This window comes from Mobula hypostoma, chromosome 8 (genome assembly GCF_963921235.1).
Source record: "Mobula hypostoma chromosome 8, sMobHyp1.1, whole genome shotgun sequence".
In the NCBI taxonomy this organism is placed as follows: Eukaryota; Metazoa; Chordata; class Chondrichthyes; order Myliobatiformes; family Myliobatidae; genus Mobula; species Mobula hypostoma.
In genome coordinates this window covers 30,839,880-30,847,166 of record NC_086104.1, presented here as the reverse complement: position 1 = coordinate 30,847,166, position 7,287 = coordinate 30,839,880, and positions in this window count along the sequence as shown.

The following is a 7,287-nucleotide window of genomic DNA, read 5'->3' as shown; positions in this document are numbered from 1 at the left end:
GTGCTGGGTCCATTGTTATTTGTCATCTATATCAATGATCTGGATGATAATGTGGTAAATTGGATCAGCAAATTTGCTGATGATACAAAGATTGGAGGTGTAGTAGACAGTGAGGAAGGTTTTCAGAGCCCGCAGAAGGGGTTGGACCAGCTGGAAAAATGGGCTGAAAAATGGCAAATGGAGTTTAATACAGACAAGTGTGAGGTATTGCACGTTGGGAGGACAAACCAAGGTAGAACATACAGGGTTAATGGTAAGGCACTAAGGAGTGCAGTGGAACAGAGGGATCTGGGAATACAGATACAAAATTCCCTAAAAATGGCGTCACAAGTAGATAGTGTCGTAAAGAGAGCTTTTGGTACATTGGCCTTTTTTAATCAAAGTATTAAATATAAGAGCTGGAATGTTATGATGAGGTTGTATAAGGCATTGGTGAGGCCGAATCTGGAGTATTGTGTTCAGTTTTGGTCACCAAATTACAGGAAGGATATAAATAAGGTTGAAAGAGTGCAGAGAAGGTTTACAAGGATGTTGCCGGGACTTGAGAAACTCAGTTACAGAGAAAGGTTGAATAGGTTAGGACTTTATTCCCTGGTGCATAGAAGAATGAGGGGTGATTTGATAGAGGTATATAAAATTATGATGGGTATAGATAGAGTGAATGCAAGCAGGCTTTTTCCACTGAGGCAAGGGGAGAAAAAAACCAGAGGACATGGGTTAAGGGTGAGGGGGGAAAGGTTTAGAGGGAACATTAGGTGGGGCTTCTTCACACAGAGAGTGGTGGGAGTATGGAATGAGCTGCCAGATGAGGTGGTAAATGCAGGTTCTTTTTTAATATTTAAGAATAAATTGGACAGATACATGGATGGGAGGTGTATGGAGGGATATGGTCCGTGTGCAGGTCAGTGGGACTAGGCAGAAAATGGTTCGGCACAGCCAAGAAGGGCCATAAGGCCTGTTTCTGTGCTGTAGTTTCTATGGTTTCTATTGTTCCTTTTACCAAAATGCATTATCATACATTTCCCAACATTGTATTCCATCTCCCACTTTTTTGCCCAAACTCACCCAACCTCAGTGGAAAAAGCCTGCTTGCATTTACCCTATCAATATCTCTCATAATTTTGTATACCACTAACAAATCTCCCCGCATTCCCCTGCTATCCAGGGAAGAAAGTCGGAACCTATTCAACCTTTCCCTGTAACTCGGGTCCTCAAGTCCCAGCAACATCCTTGTAAATTTTCTCTGTCCTCTTTCTATCTTATTGATATCTTTCCTCTAGATGGGTGACCGGAACGGCACACGGTTTGGCCTCACCAAAGTTTTAAACAACTTCAACATAGCATCCCAGTTCTTGTGCTCAGTACTCTGATTTATGAAGGCCAATGTGCCAAAAGCTATCTTCATGACCATATCTACCTGTGATGCACTTTCAAGGAAATATTGATCAGCATTCCCAGATCCCTTTGTTCTACCACACTCCTCAGTGCCCTACTGTTCACTGTGTAAGTTCTACATTGGTTTGTCTTCCCAGAACGCAACATCATACACTTGTCTGCATTAAATTGTATCCGCTGTTCCTCAGCCCATTTTCCCAGCTTGTCCAAATCCCGCTGCAAGCTTTAAAAGTATTCTTCACTGTCTACTACACCCCAATCTTGGCAAATTTCCTGATCCAGCTTATCAATTATCATTGAGATTATTGAGATAGATGACAAACAACAACAAACCCAGCACTAATCCCTGTGGCACACTACCAACAGACCTCCAGTTGGAGAAGCAACCATCGAGTACCACTGTGCTACTTCATCCTGAATGCCAAGTGACCAAACTTTCTCGACCAACCTCCCATACAGGACTTCGTCAAAGGCCTTCCTAAGTCCATGTAGACAATATCCATTGCCCTTCCTTCATCAACTTTCCAGGCAACCTCCTGGAAAAACTCTATTGACAATCTCCCAGGCAGAAAGCTATGTTCACTATACTAACCAGGCCCTGTCTATCCAAATACTTATATATCCTGTCCCTTAGAATGCCTTTGATTAATTTACTCACCACTGACATCAAGCTTGCTATCCTATAATTTCCCAGTTTAGTCTAAGAGCCACTCTTGAACAACAGAACAACATTAGCTTTCTTCTGGTCACCTCGTTACAGGAAGGATGTGGATACTGTGGAGGGAGTGTAGGTGAGACGTAGAAGGAAGTTGCCTGGATTGGGGAGCATGCCTTAGGAGAATAGGTTGAGTGAACTTGGCCTTTTCTCCTTGGAGCAATGGAGGATGAGAGATGACCTGATAGAGGTGTATAAGATAATGAGAGGCATTGATCATGTGGATAGCCAGAGGCTTTTCTCAGGGCTGAAATGGCTAACATGAGGGGTATAGTTGTAAGGTGCTTGAAAGTATGTACAAGGGGATGTCAGAGGTAAGTTTTCCACACAGAGAGTGATGGGTGTGCGGAATGCACTGCCAGCAACGGTAGTGGAGGTGGATACAATACGGTCTTTTAAGAGACTCTTAGATAAGTACATGGAGCTTAGAAAAATAGAGGGCTATGCGGTAGGGAAATTCTAGGCAGTTTCTAGAGTAGGTTACATGGTCGGCACAACATTGTGGGCCAAAGGGCCTGTAATGTGCTGTAGTTTTTCTATGTTTCTGTTTCCATCTTCCAGCACTCACCTGTGGCTAAGGATATTTTATATACCTCTGCCAGGGTCCTTGCAAAGTCTCTCACTACTGCAGACAGCATCACTTAGTCTACTCTATCTAGCCATCAAACACCCCTCATACATTTACCCTTTCATTGATGCGATCACTCTCATAAACCCCCTTTGGACTGTCTTCAACGTCAGTACATCCTTCCTAGAAATGGAGCCTAAACCTGCTCACAGTACTCCAAATATGGTCTGACTAGAGCCTGATAAAGCCTCAGCATTACATTGTTGTTTTTATACTCTGACCCTCTTGAAATTAATGCTAACTTTGCATTTGCCTTCCTTACTACAGACTCAACCTACAAGTTAACCTTCAATAATCCTGCACTCCTCATTTAGAGAATACTCTAGGCCTTTATTTCTTTTACCAAAGTGCATGATCACACATTTCCCTGTGCTGTATTTTATCAGCCACTTCCTTGCCCATTCTCCTAATCTAAGTCCTTCTGTGGACTCCCTGCTTTCTATACATTACTTATCTTTGTATCATCCACAAAGCTATCAATTCTATCATCCAGATGATTAACATATAATGTGAAGAGTAATGAACCTAGCACCGACCATTGTGGAATATCACTGGTCACCAACAGCCAACCAGAAAATACCTTCTTTATTTCCACTTTTTGCCTTCTGCCAATCAGCCAATCTTTGGTCCACACCAGTACCTTTTCTGTAATAGCCACATAATAATGTGCAGTATCTTGTCAATGGTCCTTAGAAAATCCAAGTAAACAACATTCACTGACTTTCCTTTGTCTATTCTGCCTGTCATTTTTTCAAAGAATTCCAACAGACTTGTCAGGCAAGTTCTTCCCTTAAGGAAACCATGCTGACTTCAGCTTATTTTACCATGTGCCTCCAAGTACCTCAAAATCTCATCCTTAATAGTGGATTCTAACATCTTAACAACCACTGAAGTTAAGCTAACTAACCAATTCAATTAGTAATCAACTGGCCAATGAAACAAATCCCTTCTGCCTACACAATGTCCATATTCTTCCATTTTCCTCACATTCATGTGCCTGTCTGAACATCTGTTCAAAATCTCTAAACATATCTGCCTCTACCAGCACCCCATGCAGCACATTCTAGGCACCCACTACTCTCTGTGTAAAAAACTTGCCCCTCACATCTCCTTCGAACTTCCCTCCTCTCACCTTAAATCATCAGACGTTTCAACCCTGGGGAAAAGATACTGTCTTTTGCTCTGTCTATGCCTCTTATAAAACCAGCTGTTGGCGTAGTGGCATCAGCGAGTTTGAATCCAGCTGGCCCCCTTGCATGCTTTCCATCCGTGCTGGATTGAGCGTTGAGCTAGCAACTCGGCCTTGTAAAAATAAGAAAGCCTGCTAAAAAAACGCCGTCATGACAGCGTCCCGATGACTCCACTTGGAGTTAAGGGCTTTCTTCTTCTTCCTCTACTTATGCCTCTTATAGTCTTATAAACCTCTATCAGATCTCCACTCAACCTCCAGAGAAGGCAATCCAAGTTTGTCCAACCTCTTGTTATAGCATATGCTCTCTAATCCAGATATACATCACAAAAAGTAGAATAGGTCCCTGCAGAACACCACTAATCACTGACCACCAGCTAGAATGTCTTTTTGACCATTACCCTCTGTCTTCTATGGGCAAACCAGTTCTGAATCCAAACAGCCAATTCACCATGGATCTCATGCATCTTAATTCTCTGGATGAGCCTCCCATGAGGGACTTTGTCAAATGTCTTGCTAAAATGTCTTGGAGACAACATCCACAGCTCTGGTTTCATCAATCACCCTCAAAAAAATTCAGTCAAGTTATTAAGGTATGACTTACCATGCTCAGAGCTGTGCTGGCTCTTCCTAACTTGGTTTTCCAAATGCTCATTATTCCTATCCCTAAGAATTCTCCCTAGTAACCTCCCTACACATGTGAACTTCCCATGATTCAGGACATTTACAAAGTCAGGTATGAGAAAAGGGCCCAAAGGATCATAGGGGGCCTTAGGAGCTTAGGAGGGTTAATGGCACCTAACGGCGACTCCTTTGCTCGCATCCTTGGAAACAGCTCTATTTTCATCTTTAATATCTCTATTTTTCCCTTTCAGGGTTCTTTTGAAGACCCTGACCTGGAGTTGCACGCTGACTATGGTTCCTTGCAGGAATGGGACCGGCTCTCGGGGTTTCACAACTGGCCATTGTTGTTCGACACACCGGACTCGGCCTAAGAGTCGGGCTCAGATTCGAAAGCCTAGGATCTCGGGACTCCGGAGAAGAGCAGATTGAGTGTCGGTGTCATGACAGGAGACCCGTGTGCCATCGGGGAAGTCAGGATATCCGCGGCTGTGTGCCTAGTTTTTTGGGCTCACAGCGCAAAAAAAGTGACTTGATGGACTTTTAACATCGTAAACCAGTGAGTTGTTTGTTATTTCTCCCCGCTTGCTGGGAAAATGGAGACACCCCTTTCTCCCTTATTAGAGAGAGAGAGAACCTGTGGTATGTCGAATACCAGGTGAAACGCGAAGTATTTGGGGTAACTGCAAGTCTGTGTCTTTGCTGTTGCTTTGCTCATGCTTGGGTGCTCGATGGCGGTGCCGATGCACTTTTTGCCGGTGGGGGGAGGGGGGATTGTTGCTGGCTGCTGCTTACGTATGGGACAGGGGAGCTGGGGGGGAGTTTGGGATTCCTACATTTAACTGTCATTCAATCTTTGGGGCACCCTTCTGTTTTTGTGAATGGTTGCGAAGAAAAAGCATTTCAGAATGTATATTGTATACATTTCTCTGACATTAAATTGTACCTTTCAACCTTTGAGTCACCTCAATCACAATCTATTCCAGCTGCTACCAGCCAGGAAACGGTACCGCAACATAAAAGCCAGGACTAACAGGCTCCAGGACAGCTTCTTCCACCAGGCCATCAGACTGATTAACTCATGCTGATTTGAGTGTATTTCTATGTTACGTTGACTGTTCTATTTATTATAAATTACTATGATTACACATTGCACATTTAGACAGAGATGTAACATAAAGATTTTTACTCGTCATGTATGTGAAGGATGTAAAAAATAAAGCCAATTCAAACCACTGATATGAGACTTAGCGGTCTACAGTTTCCAGGATTATCCCTAGTTCCCTTCTTAAAGAGTGATTTTCCAGTCCTCTGAAACTATTCCTGACTCTAGTTATTTTTTAAAAAGTAATTATTAATGTCTCCATAATCTCTTTTGCTATCTTTTAGAACCCTGGGGTGCAGTCCAAGTAATATATCCTGACGAAGGGCCTTGGCCCGAAACGGCGACATAGATGCTGCCTGGCCTGCTGAGTTCTTCCATCATTTTGTGCATGTTGCTTAGATGTCCAGCATCTACAGATTTTCTCATGTTTGGAAATAATTTATCCACCTTCAGACCTTCAAGCTTCGCAAGGACCTTCTCCTTAGCAGTAGTGACTAAACTCACTCCTTCTCCCTGACTCTCACAAATTTCTGGCACGTTGTTGATATCTTCCATAGTGTGGACTGGCGAAAAATACCTATTCACTTCATCCACCATTTCTTCTATTTCTCCAACATCATTTTCCAACGATCCAATGCCACACAAGCTTTTCTTTTCTTTTACTCTTTGTATATCTGAAAAAAAACTTTAACTATCCTCTTTCACATTTCATATTTTTTCTCCATGTGGCTTTTTAAGTTACCTTCTGTGTTTTTTTAAGCTTCTCTGTTCTCTGGCTTCCTACTAACTTCTGCAATGTTGTACACCCAATCTTTTGTTTTTTTGCTCTCTGAATTCCCTTGACAGTCACCGTTGCCTCTTCCTCCCTAGAATGCTTCTTTGGGATGAAATGATCCTACATCTTTGAATTACCCTCAGGAACTCCAGCCACTGCTGCTCTTCCTATCAAGTTCAGCCAGCTCCTCTCTCTGCCTCTGTAGTTACCTGTACTCAATATAATACTGATACAATTGATTTTAGCTTTTCCCTCTCAGAATGCAGGGCAAATTCTATCATATTATGATCACTGCCCGGCTCAAGGGTTCCTTTATAAATCTGGTTCAATTATTTATTGTATAAATTATCAATAAAGCATATCTTTGAAATATGACAATTACGAGGCCTATAGTCTCTAGAACCCTTGCTTCTAACCCTTCATTTGATTATTCGTTAGTCCCTCCTCTTCGCCTTTGTACTTAAAAACCTTTCATTTTTGGCCGGACGTTTGACCGAAGGTCATCCGTCCGTCTGACCTGTAATTGTTTTGTAGAGAGAGAGAGAGAGAGAGAGAGAGAGAGGGAGAGGGAGAGGGAGAGGAAAAAAAAATCAAAGACGATCTGCTAAAGATTCCCAGCAATTTCTGATTTTATTTATTAATTAAAATTGTTGCCCCTCTATTTGTTTACAAAGTAATAACGAAAATCAATAAAAGCATAATATTACTGAATTGAAGTAAGTCTGTGCACCTAGTTAGTAAACATAATGTAATTCGAACACAGATCGTGTTTTGAGCCCCAAGGTGCTGAAATCTTGGTGATTCGGTATCATGTGCTTATCGACGTTTTCCACTTTCTGGGTGGGTTACGAGGGAAATT